At 40.9% G+C, this 17,613-nt stretch overlaps 1 protein-coding gene across 3 annotated transcripts in view; it reads left to right on the top strand.

Moving 5' to 3' along the window:
• LOC104930637 (pbx/knotted 1 homeobox 2) overlaps nt 1-17,613 on the top strand; it is a 76,767-nt gene that overhangs the window by 6,897 nt on the left and 52,257 nt on the right. For 2 of the 3 annotated variants that reach the window (XM_027273641.1, XM_027273643.1), the window contains exon 2: nt 15,190-15,273. The gene's annotated coding sequence lies outside the window, so the exon portion shown is untranslated. Of the gene's footprint in view, nt 1-6,878; nt 7,046-15,189; nt 15,274-17,613 lie in introns of those variants that run through there. The other variant, XM_027273642.1, reaches the window with a different exon arrangement.

Below are 17,613 nucleotides of genomic sequence, written 5' to 3'. Positions count from 1 at the left end.
TGATCGTTTTCTCGATTAATCAATTAGTTGTTTAGTCAGAAAATGGTGAAAATGTCATGTGACATCATCACATGTCTTTTTTTGCCCACCCATCCCCAGAAAATATTCTGTTTACTGTCATAGAGGACGAAAGAAACCAGAAAATATTCAAATTTGTGGATCTGGAATCCGAGAATTCAGCTCTAATAATAACCAGACACGGCAACTCTGAACTCCTGCATTTTTTCATATCAGTATTTCAGTAGTTTTCCCACAGTATACTCACTGCAATACAATATCCACTCGTAGCAATAAAAACACGATTGTCATGGTTGTGTTTGGGCAACAAAAGCACTTATAAGGTTAGGCAAAGGTCGTGGTCTTGATTGTATATTGAAAAAGTCAACAGCAATGAGAAACACGAGATAGAATGTGTTTACTTTATTATTATTGACTTTGTTTCACCACAATCTTTCCCCTAACCAAAACCAAAGCCCGAAGTAACCACACAAAGGACTCCGGAGGATGTGAACTCTGGTCTGTGGTGTCCTGCACTTTGTATGCCCACCCTTCATCCCAACCATATGAGTTCCTCGTGGTAAAAGAACATACTGTAGCACATTGTTCCCTGGAAAGAAAGGAAAAAAATCAAAAATCCTAAGAGATAATTCTGCCAGTGTTTGTTCTCAAATCATAACTGACAAATGAAATAAATAAACATATATGTAAGACGAGTTATAGCATCACATATGATTACCAGAGCCAGACTGATACTGGAGTTTTGGGGCAAATACCGATATTCCTATATCGATATATAGACCCATATTCTTTATATTTATATAAATAAACACACATTTGTGTAATGAACCCTCAAGCATGGTCATCTAACACAACAAAGATATTTAATGGAGGCAGGATATTGTCCAAAATGTATTACAGACGCACAGACACCGTGCAGCTAGTTTCTAGATGGACTCAAATTATTTCCAATACCAGGGGTACTTTGATGGTTTCATTATATTCTCTTAGAAGCAAAAGCTCGAGTTAAAGTGGCCTTCTAACTTTTATGTTTCACATTGTTTTTGTCAGGCCAGGCAATGCATTGTGGATGTAGTAAATCCCTAAAACAACAATCTCCACAGAGGCTGAGTTTTAGTAAAATAAATGAGCTTTGGTACAGGAGTATGTGATAGGCTCTGAGGTAATCTTTGGAGTTAAAATTCTTGAGTTCAACCATGCTACGACATGGTTTCAAGTCTGAACAAACACGCCTGTGAGGTTCATTCCTGCAGAATCATACAGTGGACCCGGTTTACTGCGAACACGAGCTGTGTCCGTGTGAAACGTGGGCAATGCAGCGTTTGTCGTCTTGGCCGTATTCACCGTCCTTGCTTTCTCCTCTCCTCACTCCATTACATTCAGAACATTACGACTTTGCTGAGAGTGTTAGGAAACACGAGTGCCACCGGCATTAACCTCAAGTTTTTAAAGGTGCAGAGCACACGGAGAGCTGATGCTTCACTTAGTTTTTTTGCTCTTATCTTTATCTCTTTCCTCTTCTGACATGACGGCAGGACCAGACGACGACAGAACACGCTCCCCATTGTGCTTTTGTTTGGTGTCAATTTGAAAATCTGGCAATCCTGTTTTTAAAGTGATCTGGTATTGTTTGTGAGAGAATGTCCTTTGGACAACTCTGAGCTTTGTTGACTGGTCTCACAGTATCATGTTTGGCCTCGAGCTTAGACTCTGCAAGTAATCATGAGTCAACTGCAGCAGTCCAAGGGAGACGTGGACTGGGTAATGGGTGACAGAGGTTTCCGGAGGAGTGTGAAGATGACGTGTGTACTCCTGAGTCAGATAAATGTGGTTTTAGTTAGAGGTCAGTAAGACAATCCTCCTCGGGATAATGTGTATTTATACTGCACAAATTGTGCATTAGTGCTTTATTTATAACCCCCCGTTTGCTCCATTTATTAATTATGTTTTACATTTTCTTTCCTTCTGCCGCTGCAATGACTCAGTCACCAAGTTTGCATCTTATCCAAAGTATCCAAAGAGCAGGCCGTGAAACATTTATTTCCTTTCACTACTAGCAAAATGGATGCCGGCATATTAAGCCCTGTTTCCAGGCTGCCACATTTCATCACATAAAAGTTTGATTTACAGCACAATTCAGGCCAAAGCAGTCGCAGAAAAATTAAATTACTGTGGAGTCTCTGTTTCCTGTGATTTGCGGTGGCAGGCACATAATTTGTCAAAGAAAGCTGTGCTGTGTTAAGTATGTTTGCACAGTAGTGCGGGCTAACCGCACGCCAGCTCTGATTTTAGAAGTGGTAATATTTAATGACTCTACAACACGCGTCTGATTTGCGAGGGCTCGACTCTGAGCACCACTCTTTAGTTTTAGTGTCCTTTCTGATTTGCCGAAGAGTCGAGTCATGTCGCCTTTTCAAGTCCTAATGTAAACATGTCAGATTTCTGGAGTGTGTGAAGCGTCTCTGGATGAGGAGCATGCACAGCTATCATGGACACATTGCTGCATGGATCTGTGCAGAAAGCGGTTTACCTCAGTTTGTTTTTTTGTGAATTTTGTACATCCTTAAATTCTTACGACAACAGAGCCGATCTGTGTTACTGTATGCTTAATCAAGAAAATATTCCTTCTACACTATCAGGGAGCGCAGACATGATTCCACATGTTAATTGCGACGCTGTGAACTGAAGTGAATGAAAAAAGCAGGCCTTCTTTTCCCGAACCGAGACTTCTTTCCACTACAAAGAATAATTACTTTTCCCAACTCCCGCGCCATAATTGGTTACTACTCTTTTATCTTATCTACGCGTGCATAATTATCACAGTCATCATATTAGATTATTTCATGCATAATAAATGAACTCAAACTGTGTGTGGGGTAATTAGCATGTTAGGATATGTGCCACGATAAGAGGTTTGCTCACTCAAAGGTTGTATTGTTTGAGACGTTCCTAAAAAGTGAGAAATGCAGGAACAAATGGAATATTTTATATCTAGTGACTAGGAAATATTCTCCTTTTTAAGTTTATTTTGTTGTGTGTGTGTGTGTGTGTGTACGTCCCCTGTCTGTTTTGGGAAAATTTCTCATGTAAAGTAATTTACCTCGTAATGTATTTTACTGAAGATTTGGGGTCAGACAGCAGTTTATATGCAGAAGACATAACAAGACATGGGAACATGAATGGAGACTATTGTGAATTGACAATGACAGTGTGCTGCTCGACTCTGGCAGCTGTCTGCTGCATAGATCTCGTCCGATCCAAATGACAGATGTGCATCAGTTAAGTCGAGGCTTCAGACATAAGTAAACAAGTTTTGATGCTGCTGGTGTAATAGATTAAGTATATTTAATAAATAAAATTCAGTTAAAGGTTGATTTGAACTCCTTAAGCTCTGTTGAAGTTAGACCGGTCCTAATGTGGCTTTGACTGACAACAGCAGCTCTTCCAATTCAAATGAGGTAAACCTGCTGCTGGATGCTTTCTCCAGTTTAATGCTGCCCTGCTTGGAAACATTTCAGTAGTTCTTTAATGAGGGGAGCCAATCAGGACCAAGTCCAGTCCTTGCCTGGAGTTAGTCTGAACTGCTGATAAAGAGTTGGGTTTTTGTTTTTTTCTTCTTCAAATTTTACCACCCAATTAAAGTCCAATTTTCACTTTGTATTAAACACCAGTGAAAAAGCGCATGCATGTAAATAGACTGCAATGTGAACGTGCAGCGATGTAGAATTCATAGTCAGGTTGTCCAGAGCTTCAATTAAAAAAAAAAAAAAAAAGTTTAATTTCTTCTTGAGCAAATCAAATCTTATTTTAATATTTCTTAAAAATGTATCTATAAATCAGCCTCTCAAAAAAAAGCCTGTCAAAATACAAATTTAGGATCTCTCTGGTATCTTCCCTTTTTTATTTTTTACACCACTAAATAACAAGAACGACTTCTTTGACGCCAAATGTTTCAGTTTTTTTGGCCTTGCAGCATTTCTGGCTGTGACACCTTTCACTAACTTCTGCCAAAAGCCTGTAAAACACATAATGAGCTATTTTCAGCTTTTTTTTTTCTGTTTTTTGTTCTGGAAAAAAAAGAAGGACCCTCAAATTTAGAATGTGATGACAGCCTGTTATTAAAAAGAGACGTTTGCCTATAAACAATTTTTTTAGCAAGCTCTCCACTGCAAAGATTTCCTTTACATCTCAACACAACAGACAGAGCGCGACAATGTAAGGTCACCTTATCCGCACTCTTTATGGATCTATTAGCTTTCCATAAATCAAACAATACCTACATGGAAATAACCGAAATGATCAAAACCTCTTTGAGATTCCTCCGGTTTCCAAAGTTTGCAGCCCAAGAGGTGAAGATGCATCTCTCAAGGAAGTTTAGAGGACTTTAATTACCACGGTCTCAAAGACCTTAAATAAAAAGTAAAAGAAATGACACCCAGTCACACACACACACACACACACGCCTACACACACTTCCCACTCCTTGCAACTTTCATAAATGCTTCATCTTGAAAGAGTGATGAAGGTTCTGTGCTAAAAGGGAGTCACAGACAGCTGCCCAGGCCAGTGTGTGTGGGTAAATAAGGCACAGAGGCTCGGAGGTGGTGCAGTATAGTGTCTGCTGCTATATGACGAAGCTCCTGCCGGGTGATGAGAGAAAGCTTTCCGACTGCACCCCACCCCCGCGGACGCTTTTCCTCCGGTCAAGGTCTCGATACCTCTGTGGTATGTCTGTGCTCGTCTCCCTGCTGGCACCGTTTTGGCATTGCTGCAGTGTCAGTGTGGTGTAAATGGGAGTTTGAAACGTGATAGCGCTGATTGCGGGTCAGATTCGTTTGTCTAGCTTTAAAGGAAAAGTTTTTTTTTTTTTGGACTGGTACTGTAGGTCAACCTCTCTTTTATGTGTAGTCATTTATGTGTCCTGAGAGGATTGCTCAAGTACTCCACGCTGACACAGATACTTTCGCAATGTGCTACACTTCTACTATGTGATTAGCTCTCCAAAAACATGACATAATACAGTGTCATGATCTGATATCAAAAAATGAACAGATGTCCGACGTGTTTGCAGTTTAAAGCCTCTGAGTGGGATTTTAACTGGAAATGCGTCACTTTGTGGCTCTTAGTGGGATTATCAGTCACACACACACTGACCCCCTACAAATCTGACCCAGTGCCTCTGAGAAGGAAAGTAACAAATGGACACATTACTTTCTATACAAACAAAAACCTTGAAAGATTTCATAATTGCATAATAATTCTGCACACACTGTAGTCTTTTACCAATCTCCTACATATTAGCTGCAACACATGAAAAGCAAGATGTCAGCAGTGTGCCCAGACCATCAATCCGTGACGACTTTGACCTTATTCCCGCCGTCTCTGTCCCTCCAGGATTTTTTTTTTTAACATCACAAATTCACTGGACAAAAAGTTTGCTGCAAAGTCAGCTGCGCGAGCAAGTGGAGCGGAACAAAACTGCATTATTTTAAGTTCGGCAGTGAGAAATGAGAAGCTCAAACCGAGGGCCTCGTTCATCCATTTTAGAAGCTAAGTGAGCTACACACAAATAAGCAGCAGATAAGTGTGATTTGAGCAGCTGCCTGCAGAGATTACACTTACATTTTGTGCACTAGAGCAAAATGAGATCCTGTAGTGACGTCTCGTTCCGAGATGGGTGAGTTACTTTCTGTTTTTCATAGTGCATTCTGTGGATTTAACATTTAACACCGTGTGAGAGGATCCATCAGGGAGACGTGGATGCTTTTAGTATGTTTTCATCTCTATAGGACAGAGTTGAGGAATAGGCCTAACTCCTAAAAAAAAAAAACTTAGTGTACTTCTTTAAGGTCAACAGCACAGAGGCGGGGAGCTACTTCTCAGAGAGTAGTGGCTTGGAGAGGGCTGTCAGTCGGACTATGAAGGTGAGACGTACCGTGGCAAGAGATGAGGGATGACACCTGCCTTCGTGACGCCCACTTCAAACAAGCCTGTATATGTGTGTGTGTGTGTGTGTGTGTGTGATTGAGAATGGTCTGACTTTTTGTCACTTTTACTTTTTCCTTGTGTTGTTGTGAACCTCTCGGTGTCTCTCCGTCTCAGTGAACCGGCTCGCTGCTGGTCAGTGGTATTTATAAACAGCCACAGACATTTAATACGGATGGCCGAGCGCCTTAAATTTAAAGACGCTTTATTTTCTGTCCTGGGAAATGGACAGAAAGTACTTTGTATTTAACCACCTGGATACGGGGCTGAGGGGGAGCTGTGAAATAAGTGATGCATTTATAATGTGTGGAAATGTATAGTGGAGACTACAGAGAATACACGGCAGTCAGTAAATCCTGCAGGCTTGTTCCATAGGGATGTAATGCACTGAACAAACTGTTAAAGCAGTCATCCAGCGTGTCGGTGAAAGAGTTAACATTTCTTCCTTTGGATGCTCACCAGGAGGGAAGATTCAGAAAGAAAGAAAAAAAAGGTTAACTCACTTCAGACACTGATGGGGAATTCCTCACTGTCTGTTCTGCCTCGGTCGTCTCTGCCAAGCCCATTGTGTTTCTTCTCTGCCTACCTTCTCTGTTTTATGCCCAGACAATGAAAGAGTGTTCAAATCCACTACAGAACCAACCCCCCCAAAAATATCACCATTGAATTTTTGCATCTCAAAAGTGTTAAATAATGAGACCATAGGGGAAATGATTGTTAGTCTGTGGCTGAGGCTGCTTGAACTGAAACTTTCCAAATGTTTCCAGAGAAGGGCAACAACTACCTTTTGTTATGTGCATGTTTGTACATGTACATGGTTATTATGCATCGTTACTGAGGTGTTGAGTTGCATAATTTCTTTCCTCATAGATGCAGCCCACTGAATTGTGCAGTTGTTAGCAGAGAGTAAAGTGCTATGGACTCCACTGATATGGGATTTTTGCAGCTGATCCCGATTTTAGAGAGGGGAGAGATTCAGATGAGCCAGGATGAAAAATAGAACTTTTCTATGAGGACTGTGCACCGATTTGACGATGCAAAGGTATTTAAAAGGCTTCTTTCTTAAACATATAACCTTATTAAAGAATATTTAGGTTAAATGTTCAATAAATTCTTGATATCATCGATGAAAGCTGCTTCTTCTCTCTCACTCTGTGCAAATCACAGTCTACACTGTTGGATGAAATAACTCTTTATTTAAGAGAAACAAACAGTTTTCATATTTTTAAACGCTGATTTCCATATAATATCAACATGTCTGCTATAGGCAGCCTACACTGGACCTACGTTTTTCAGTTCCACTGTGAGAATACTTGAGAGCGCTGCATAAATTTCACACTCGCATAATTTAAACACTCAAATAAAGGAAGTGACTTCAGACAAAGCCCTCGTCCTCGTTTGAAGGACTGCTTCCTGTTTTGAGCCATAAAGTAATCTCCTTTTCCGGGATAAAGTCATCCGGCATGTTTATGTTAATGTCATAATGATTCTTAGTTGTTGAAATTTCCCCTTGTCTTGACCTCTTAGCTGTCGTCGTGACCTGTAGGATGATCGGTTCCATACTGAGTCCAGTCGGGTTATTTCCTAATAGACGATTTGAACGATACACTGAAGACCTGAGGTGGATATTGCATAATATTGAATGCTAGCCCCAAATACTTCTTATAACTACCTTAAACTTGTATGTCTGGATTTTTCTTTTTTGGGAGAAACAGAGGAAGATTCCACCAGAGGTATTTCTGCAGTGTAAGATTTGACCGACTAAACAGCTGATGTAAAGTGTGCAGACATGCTTCACATTTTTTACGTATTTCAGTTACCTGCTGTTTATCTCAAACCAGACAGTGCAGCGGTTACACGCATGCACATGAAACATATGGATCTGGTTTATTTCTTTGCATATCGAGCGTGCAAAATGACATTTCACGTGCAGAGAAACCGTTTGTTCCCACGTTTTTTAACTCATTCGTGGCAACAAGATGGAATTCTTTCTACATTTTTAACTAATTCATAGCCACATTTATGAATAGTTTTGATTCATTTGTTTCCCCAAATACAATTTGTGCTCACGAGATAAGTGTTGGCATCGGTGTCTTGTATCTTGTGGCCATCATCACAAAGTGGAAACGAACTGTACCTCATGCACACATGGCATTTTGTAAAATGTGGCCTCATTAGATATTTTCTGTATATTTTTGTTCTCTCCATGGCCACTGCAGAGCTCTGTACCTCTCCATACCTGTTACTCTCCACATATCACAACAGCAGCCCTCAGCTGCATCCGGCCTGTTATGTCAGTCATGGCAGAAAGAACCAGAGCTTCTGCTCTTAAGTCTAAAATCCCGCAGGTCTTATGTCCGGCTGGTGTGTCCACCAGCATGACTGCCAGCTGCCCTACTGGACCAACACAGTTTGTCTCATCTGGAGCCAGAGGAAAGATTCTGTATCTACCAGAATCAGTTGAATCTACTTCTTTTTCAGACACACTTTCTGTACAGTTAATGGATTTTACTGCAGAAATATTGAGTAGTGAGTATTTTGTTTTCTTAGTAAAAATAGCTGCCACTGGGCTGTTTCACGATGTGAGAATAAATCAAATAAAGTCCCGCTGTCTACTGTATTCACAAGTATTTTGACTAAAGTTGAATTTCATCACTGGTTTTCAGACAAAACAGTTCTTTGTGGAATGACTTCAAGATGGACTGTTTTTTTTTTTCCAGTCCCATGCCCAAAACATTTGTATTATCTTGAAATGTAATCAGATTCATATTGATCATTTTTAACATTTCAAACATGTGCATGGACTAAAAAAAAACATGTTTTTCAATAACAAAAGTAGGCAGAAGAATGAGTGATGGATTATTTAGAACATCTAACAACAAAAAAAAAAGAGTGGTATGGTCGATAAAACCAGAAAAAGATCTACTCATAAACTTTGGGGAGACTTCGGAGTTTGTCGAGAGCCACCTGAAAACCAGATTCCTCGTAAGTGAAAGAACATATGAGTGCAAGAGTCTCACCAGAGCCTCGAAGAAAAGCATCATTCATACGAGAGACACTACGCGCGCTAGCTCGCCAGCTTCCCTTATTTTTTTTTATTGCATTTGGGAAGTTGGGCTAGAAATATAATAAGCGTGCCGCACAGTGCGAAATATGCCATCATGCTGAATTTCTGAAGGTTGATATATGGAGAAAGAGATGTTGGCGATAATGATGATTCACAAATGAATCATGAATGACGCGTGGAGCAGCCCAGACCATCATGAGTTAGTAAAGTATCAGGTAGTCCTATAGAAATATAGAATTTTCTTTATTTCTAATAAAATTAAAATACATTTAACTGAAGTTATTTAACTTACTTTCCACTAGCTCATCCTTGTTTTTCTATTTTAGTGTTTCCTCCCTCAACACATTTCCAGTTTTCCTTGGTCCTGTATGATAATGAGCTTGGTGTATGTGTGCGGCTGAGACTTTGTGGCTAGTCAGATTAGTGTTTTTTACCTGAGCACAATAAACACAGTGAGCACCAGATCTTTAGTTCATCTCAGTACAAACACTTTTATGTTCCTGAACCTTCACTGTTTTTAAGTCTGTATTCTTTTTCACATCATTAGCCTCCATTTGGATAATCTCTTTTTATCCCACTAGTCTGCAGATTCTTTCCCTCTCTTCCCGGTGCCGCTTCAATTTACTAAATAGAGGAATCCACCGGTGGCACTGGAGGATTGGAACTTCTTTTTTTTTTCCGAAAGTCTTTACAGAAAGCCCCAGACCGGAGGAAATTAGACTGGTCTCCTTTTGTTTGCTCAATCCATCCTGACTCATCACGACGTGGGTATTTTTAGCAGTGGATTCCTGTTTGGCTTTGCCCCCACTGTTCACAAGGGGGCTATCATATTCGGTGAGACAGTGAGGAATAATCAATGTCAAATATCAGCCAAGAGTCGATTAGTGGCAGAGACGCAAAGTTAGAAAATCTTGTGTCATGCTGGAAGTTGGTGTGTGTAGCAGCTGGATAAAGTGATGTGTGTGTGTGTGTGTGTGTAGACTAAATGTATGCGTTTGTGCTGTGTTTTGTCTGGCACAGCTGCCTCTATCAGCTGCATGCTCGTTAAATGTTGGGTTTTAAACCCGTGCTGACGCCGCGCCGGCTCCGGTTACTCCTGTGGGAATACCTGCCATTGTCATTGTGAGCCCTTTATAATTCCCTGGAATTAGCCTCAAATGGTTGAAGTTTGACCGGCTAGATAAAAGCTGCAGGAACTGAGCTTCGGCCTAACTGTTAAACAGAAAGAGGAGGAATGGCTGCATTCTGCAACATATTACAAGTTTTTGGTCACTGGAAGAGTTTCGTCATTCACTTCCACCGCATTTGCGGGTTGTGATGCGCTACCTGCGATTCTATTGTCCTTAACTTTAATTACAGCGTGGATTGGTCCTTCATGGCCCTGTGTAAACTGCTCCCCTCCGCCTTCCCCGGCCCATCTGATTCCTCACTGTTAAGGTGGCCAAGTGACCCGATATCCTGTTTGTCAGGAGAACAGAAATATTTCTGATTGTTGCACATCCTGCCGGTCAGTGATCTGTGGCACATACAGCTGCCGGGCACGAAGACTTATTTAGCTTCTATTGTATGAGCTTGGAAACAATCACACTCTGTACTAACTCAATCTTCAATGCCAGGGAATGATATTGAAGTGTGATGGTTGGTGGGCTGGTTGTCAATATGCGTGGGAGATTCCTGCGAGTTTCTTTTGGTGCACGAGCCACGGGCATTATCATGCAAAATTAATTATTTGCCTCTTCTTTTTTATGTCTCCCTGAATCTTAGCGCAGTAAAAAACCTGCCTGTGTTTTATTGAAATGAAATTATGGTATAATGTCACTTTTGCTATTAGCACAGAGAGTCTATGCATGCCAATTGATCCTGCTGTTGTCATAGCAACGTGAACCACTAAACCTCTGCGCAGCTGTTGTTATGGAAGCCCTTGAACAGCTGGGGGGCTATAGCTGTGGAGGGATTGTGGGAAACGGGTCTTTTGGTCCTCCCTTCACACCTTGACCCCAAAACTCCTGCTAGCGAAAAAGAGAAGGATTTGGGAATCTTAAAGAGGTCCATCTGGAGTTTCCTCTCCGCCGTACGGAGCCTCCATATGATTAGAGGAGAAAGTTTAGGCAGGAAGTTGTGAATATTTAATCATGCCTGTGTCATCTCCAAACATGCTTTACCACAAATATACGAGCGGTGAAAATGAAATGAGTCCGGTGAAGCTAGATTCTCTCCCAGGGTTTGCCTGATGCATCGGAGCATATCCCATTATTGATATGAGCAAATGTTGTACACACAGCGCAACAATGAAACAGTCATTTCACATGAAGCACAACTTGTCCGGGGAGTAGCTGAATTCCTTCAGCCGTAACAATGTCGGAACCTAACCCGAGATCACGGTCTCATCTCAGCCCGCTGTTCGACTTGAGGGGGAAGTTTGTCAGGTGTATATCAGCATTGTGTACTGTTCATATACTGCATTAGAAGTACTTTACACTGGGCACGATGTACACAGATACTTTCCTTCATGGACGAGTGCATAGGATTTAGTCATATCTAGCGATGCAGTTGCTGATTGCAACCCCTCATGTCACCCTCTGCTTTCCATCCTGAAGGAGAAACTACAGTGACCACAAAAGACACAAAAGGGCCCATTCAGAGCCAGTGTGTAGTTTGTCTGTTCTTGGCTACTGCACAAAGATTGCAGTTCAGTTCAACATAACGTACATGGTGATTATATTATTATATGAATGAAAACATAGTTATTCATATTATACTCTATTTCTGCTGTAGTATGTAAAAAGAGAAACCTAAATCTAACACATCAGAACCCGGCGAAGGTAGAAATATCAGAATGCAATACTATACTGCAGTACAAGTCGAAGTGTGCCGTGTAAACGCGTTGTAAAAAGTTGTCGTCCAGCAGAATGACCTTGCATACTGGTGTACTCATTATATTGTTCATTATTTACTGGTTCCAGAGATGTAAGCTGTATTTAAATGTTGCATTTGCTTATTTTCATTGTCACTTAATCTGCTGATTCATTTACCTATCCAATTATTGGTCTATAAAATATCAGAGAAGACTTCATAGCTAAATGGTTTAGTCACATATCGCATAATTTAACAAATAAAGACGAACAGTTGAGAGAAATGAGTTAGTTCAACTGTCTCTGAAGGGATAAAACTTTCGATTATCTAAAAAATATTAAATTCCAATGGTTGAGGATCTTGAACAGGGAATTGTTTGCATTTTCCTTGGCTGTTTATGTGTACCTGTGTACACATGCAGAGAGGAGGCTGCAGTGTGAGTGATGGTGGGCAGATTCAGGAATGCTAATGTTTCCTCTGTGGCTTTTGTGAGGAACACGGTGATTAGACCTCCAGCCCCCTGGGTGGAGCCCCTCGCTGCACCAGCTCCCGCTCTGATTTACTTTGACGTCAACAGGAAGGTCAGCGGTGTCCCAGAGGGGTCATGGAGAGATGGTGAACGGTGTGTGTGGTGGGCTTCGGTACAGAGAGACGCTCCTCCAGGATCCCAGACGGGGCCGGAGGGATGACCGACGGAGGAAGGGCCCTCGGAGCTTAGGGAGGGCTTCAGGGAGGATTACTGAGAGGCTAAAATGTTTTCTTTGTGGCTGAAAGAAACCTAAGAAATGCTCTCACCCAAATCTCCTCTGGTCTGGGGGCGGGTGGCTGTTTGGCAGGGAAACTCAAGCTACATCCTAAAGACTTTCCCCTTTTTTCGAGCTTTGAGCTCGTCTTTACTGTCATTAACATACAGTGTTTGCTTTCAGCTTCAAATCTTTTATTGTTAAAAAAAAAGATCCCTGTGGAAATAAAGGCAGCTGGATTTCCAAACACATAAAGAACACTCATGTGAATTATGATGAGAGGAATCAAATGTAAATATAGCAATGGAAGACTTTTTGTTGCATTGATTTCAACTGAAGTCTGTCTCCAAAACACAGACACATTTAATATGGTCTGTAGCTGTCATGTATTCAAATGACTGCGTCAGAACACCTGCGGCATGTTCCTTTTTGTTTTCATCTGAATGCATGAAGAATAGCACTGAAGGACGCCAACTTGTACAATATTAATTCTTTAAAAAATGCTTCTGCAATATTTTCTCATGAAATCTTCTTGTTTTAACCATTCTGTGTTCAAAGAACAACTTTATTTATCACCTAAGAGTCAAATTTCCTCTAAATCTTAATAACAGTAGTATATAATATGAAGTTTTTATTGTTTTGCCCCACATTTAGGAGGTGGATGAAAATCAAAAAGAGAAAAAAAAGAGAGAAATGTTTGAGCTCTTCTTGCTAAATCTCCAAAGCCTTCATTCCAACCCCCCCATCCCCTCTGGGCCTCTGGTAGTACCTACCTACCCCACACACACAGTAGTCCCCACTGAGGTGTGCAGGACTGGATAAATACCATCCCTTCAGAGGCTCTGTGTTCGTAGATCGCTGGAGGTAGGCGGCCTGCTGTGAGGCCTGACCACACTCCCACTGTTCTGGAGGAGCTTTAAGCGAAAGATCAGGTGTCCAGCCCTGAATGCTTGATTGAACTTAAATCTTTTGCATGTGCGCCATAACTCTCTCCGCGGTGCTATGCTCCGTGTGGCTCAGACAGGGCCGACCAGTCAATTGCTCAAAGGAATTTGAGTCGCAGCAGTTCTCCGACCTCCCTGTTTTCACCTTTGTCATTGAAAATTATAATCAGATGCTTTTTGTCATAAAAATGATTGATCATTCGTTACATGAAGTTAATGGTTGTTATAAAGCGGTAACAACATGATATAAACACATAAAGCACTGTATGTACTTATACCTGTTATAATTTCTACTCCAAACCTACAAGCACTCAAGTAATACATGCTTTTACACACCAAAATTATAATTTATTATAAGTTTATCATATTACCATACACCCCCAAATCTAGCAGGGATCTTTGTTGCTTGGCTTTTATTAAATAAAGAAACCAAAAAGTGGTTTATTGACTTAAACTGTAGATTTGTTTAAAACCTGTGTGGCTTTGAATTCTTGTTTTGCTTGGACTAATTGGACTAATGCCTCAAACTGGAAAATAAATGGATGAGAATGACGGCCGACAGCACAGTAAAAGCCCAATTTGTACACTTAAATAGTTTGATTTGACACCATTGTGATTAGGATGCAAACAAACACCAACATGGATGTGAATAAATGGTTTCACTCTGTGGGATGTTTGCTGCCCCAAAGAGCGTTTTTTATTAAAGAATAAAGCTGGTGGCATTCTAAATATTTTATCATCAACAAAAGGACGCATACCAACAATGAATACATCATCGTAATGGCCGAAATACTTGTGACATGGATGCAGCGCGCCACAGAGGCCACAGCATGCCCACATAAGAGCATGGCCATTATAATCAACCAAAGCTACTACATGGACCACAGGAGCTCGATTTTTGTGTGACTATTATTTTTCTTCTTTTTATGCACGGCTCTGCAGCCTTCCAACAGTTAGAAGCTACACAGGACTGTGTAAAATGAGTGTAATCAGTTTAAAAATGATTAAAATAAATATCTGATCGTACCAGAGGCGATGTGATGCAGCAGAGAAACCTTGTGGGTGTTTTTTTACATTTCACATTAAAATAAATCAATGTGTATCCATGATCCTGTAGTTAAAACGCTCCAGTTAATTAATTCAGTACCAGTTAATATAGCCTACACTTCCAAACTCTGCATAACCGACTGCATTATCGCTTGGCAGAACTCAATACGCGCGCAGTGAAGCTGACACACAATCAGGGATCTGTGTCCCTGCTCCACCTCACATACATGATGCAACGTGTCCATTTTGTGTGTATCAAAGCCTGATATATCATATTCCTCTCAGCCACAGAGCTCCAAAAACTATTAAAACACATCATTGAGTCAGACAGCTGCACTGGGTGACATGTCCCCAATGCTCAGTAACATTTATTAAAAACTGCGGTGTCCAGTGCCCTTGTTTTGTTTTTGCCTTATCCCGCATCCCTGCTTGAATGGACATCTCGTACAGTTTGTCTTTTGTGCAGCCAGTTTTCAGCAATAATGATAACTTAATTAAGTTGCATCACTTAAACTCTGTCGTGTGTCAACAGGCTTTGGGTGGAGAGTTGGATACTCGGGCCACGGAGCGGAGAACGACCCTGAAACCTGCTGCGTTGCTTGTGGGCAAGCTGACTGTAAGTTTTTTAGTTGCCTTCCTGTAAATCTTACAATAAAACCAGGTTGTGTAAGCTTGTGCTCGTTTGTACATGTAATTAACAAAGCTCTGTGCAATTTGTGTGCAAGTATGTGTTCCATGAACAAAGGCATTTATTCTGTCGTGATAGACTTTCAGTAACAACATATGTGGCAGAGCTAATCTGTTTCTTCAGAGGCCAGCACCAGTCTGTGATTTAATTTAAGAGCTCACAATCAAATGTAATTCATGCTATAAACACGTTGGCATGCCAGAGTACACGGTTAATGATTACCCTGCTGCAGGGTCAAGCCTCTTGAAACCGAACCGATCATTTCAATCCCATGAGCATATTTTCTCCAACCCCTGAATGTTTTCTGTGCTCAGCTCTTGCTGGATCTTCAATCTACAGCTTTTTTTGTATTTAATGATTGATGATTCATCCACCAATAAACACTTTATTTGCATCTTGGACCAGGATGAAAATGAACGTGGCCTGATCTGGCCTGCTGTTTTTTCTACAAGGGAACTTGTGGTCATGACGAGAAATGGTGAAGCACTGGGAACCGAAAGCAAATGTGCAAAAGAAAGATGACTCTGCTGCTTCCAGAGACAAAGAGTATAGGGCGGCATACCGGTCTCTAACAAGCAATTGTCTGGCTATTCAGCGGTGCTTTGGAGTGGATAGTGGTTCTACAATGTATTGCCATGAAAAAATGGGACATTAACGTCCCCAAATGGTTCTTGGATGCCCGTGACTGGAACTCGAGTTATTCCCACAAATATATATGAGGTAGCCTTTGCTGCTGAGTCACTGAAGCGGTGAGCCAACCATATAGTGTTCTACTTTTTAAGTAAATAGGTGCCCATTAGGGGAGATTAAGTTTGTCTGGCTTGACCAGTGGATAATGTGTCCGGGTTGTATGTACATACAGATTAGTTTGAAGTGTCACAAGTTGGTTATTCCATGAAATTCAGTCACTTTAGGACACTAAATGCTGCATTTCTCCCAACAGGATGATTCCATGTTTATGTTTCTGTAGCTCTGATAGTGTGTCGCGAGCTGTGATGACTATTTTTATGCTCTTACAGCAGCTAACAATGTTGTCACCATTACTAGAACTATTTCTTGTCATTACAACCACTAATTATTAGTATAATTTTCTACTGTGTTGTAAACTCAGTAATATAATGATGGAAAGGTTTAGATCATGTTCGAGGAGGGATTGTTTGCCATAATTGTCTTGTTGTTTGCTCTGTTTGCCATATCCACCTTCACCTCGACTCATTCTGGAGACAATGATATTAGAAATTAGGTTGAAATTGCTGCCTTGGTGCATTTGAATATTACTGCTTGTCCCTGTGGTTCAGATTGAAATAAGCCAAAGGACTTAAGTGTCCTCCGCTCCCCCATTTTTGAAACTAATTGCAAATTGATTTGAAGAACTGAAAAAAAGTTTTTGGTTGTTCCTGCTGAATTGAAAATGATTTATTTTTGTTTTTTTAATCTCAAGGCTTAATGAGAACTTGTTTTTCTCTCTTTTATTTTAATATATCTGTTGGTGCTACAAGTGTGTTAATTGTGCTTTGACCGTTTTTAACCGATTTGCAACTACATTTGACTGCAATGAAGTTTGTTCATCTATGGAAAGTCACGTCAGGTCTCTCTTTGTGTCTAAACCTAACCACATTGTGACTGTTTATGTTCAGGGCTGTTTATTAGTGATAATTTGTTGGTTATTTTCCTGCTCTTGTCAGATCAAATCCTTCATGTAGAGCGTTGTTGTTTGTGTCAACTTTTTTGACGCTGAAAATATGCCTTTAATCCTAATTAGTCTCAAATTTTGTAAATGCCCTTGTATTAGGAAGAGGCCACAGACAGAATAAGAGCTAGGACAATGAGGGATCTGTACACACACATGGCAGTCTCTAGTCGATTGCCAGAGGAGGTCTGGTTATACTAAGCCATTTGTCTCTTCCTGCACACACAGGCCAGACTAATCGCACAGCTAGTCTCCATGTCCTCTCAGCCCCTAAGTGTTCCCCACTCCTGCCCTCCCTCTCCCTACCCCAAAAACCTCCAGCACGATTCCCCACCAAGGATTGTTTTACGCTTAATTTTGTTAGACTTAATGAGATTTCACTAATTAAATCTCCTCCTGGTAGGAGAACCCCCCGCTCTTACATTACCCCCCCCCACCCCACCCCTTCCACTTACAATCACTCCAGCCCATGGAGTGATTGCTTGTAGAGCTATTTTAGACAAATAAACTTTTTCATGAAGAACAGGGACAGTGGGTTGCACAAGGACAGGCCTGTGTTACACTGTGGATTTCCAATT

This window comes from Larimichthys crocea, chromosome XXII (assembly GCF_000972845.2).
Source record: "Larimichthys crocea isolate SSNF chromosome XXII, L_crocea_2.0, whole genome shotgun sequence".
Lineage (NCBI taxonomy): Eukaryota > Metazoa > Chordata > Actinopteri > Sciaenidae > Larimichthys > Larimichthys crocea.
The sequence above is the reverse complement of the archived record's forward strand: the minus strand, read 5'-3'. Positions and strand labels throughout refer to the sequence as shown.